Here is a 1,162-nt window from a genome sequence, read left to right as displayed (position 1 = left end):
ATTTGTTAACAAGCAATGCAGTTTGTCACGTTATGACATAGGTTCTTTGTTGATTATATGACTTCGGTAATATATGGAAGTAAACTGAAAAAACAATTGAAGATGAATGCGAGGATATACACTGAAAGACCAGTTTATGTCACGTGTGTGTCGGCGCCCGACACTTAGGAAAGGCTCTATAGTCTTTTAACAGCAGATAGTAATAGATGTGATTATATAAAAGTTCGTGTTTTGTTTCGTTATTGCATATTTTCGACTATTCTAAAGTTCGCTGAAAGTCTTTCCCTACTAATGGTTATATTATGACTTACATGTGGTTTATAAATGGTGCTGCGAGAGAGCTTCTGAGCGCAGTGTTTCTCTCCGTCGAGAGAATCTTGCAAGTTATTGGCAACTGAGCCCCTTCATTCCATTCAACTTCGACTCAGTAGAAAAAAAGTTTGTAAAATGTCTATTTCTTCTGTAATGGTGTGCTGTTAATACACTTCAAGACACCCCACAATAGCAGGTGTCACGCGAATCCACGTCTTATAGTGACAGTGATGTTTTATGTTCATTAAGTACCCTTGTCTATATCCATTGGAATAATACCTCCCCCAAGCCCGTGTTCTAATGTTGAATCTCAGGTGTGTCTTGTGATAGGTTAATCCCTATAGTGGTTTTCATCACTATGCGGCGTGATTGTTTCTGTAAGTTCGTTCACATATTTTACCAATATGTTGACTTGTATTCATTTTTCATAGCCTGTGATAAAAGACAATAATGATTATAATAAATTTTATGAAAAAAAAAATGTTTGAACGATGCCCTTCTCAGAAGAATTTGTGTGGTGAAAATGCATTATGAAAAGATATTTTCCCTTTTTATTTAATAATGGTACAATAAATGCCAGCATTTTCCATGATAATCACATTTGCAAAACAGAATTCAACTTTTTGAAATATAATGTTTGATTAAACATGAAAGTATTTATTTCAGTAAATGCGAACACTTGCATTTACGTAAACTGAATCATGAGTGGTAAACAATATATACTTGTCATAGAGGAAAAAGTCAAAATATACTAGAGCATGTTTCTGCAACTTTCCAAGCACTGTAATGCAGAACCTGACATGAGCAAGCAAGAGTCTCATGTCTGCTTTTCTGTACAGCGTTTTGGAAA

Source organism: Penaeus monodon, chromosome 22 (genome assembly GCF_015228065.2).
Source record: "Penaeus monodon isolate SGIC_2016 chromosome 22, NSTDA_Pmon_1, whole genome shotgun sequence".
In the NCBI taxonomy this organism is placed as follows: Eukaryota; Metazoa; Arthropoda; class Malacostraca; order Decapoda; family Penaeidae; genus Penaeus; species Penaeus monodon.
This window is presented reverse-complemented; position numbering follows the sequence as displayed.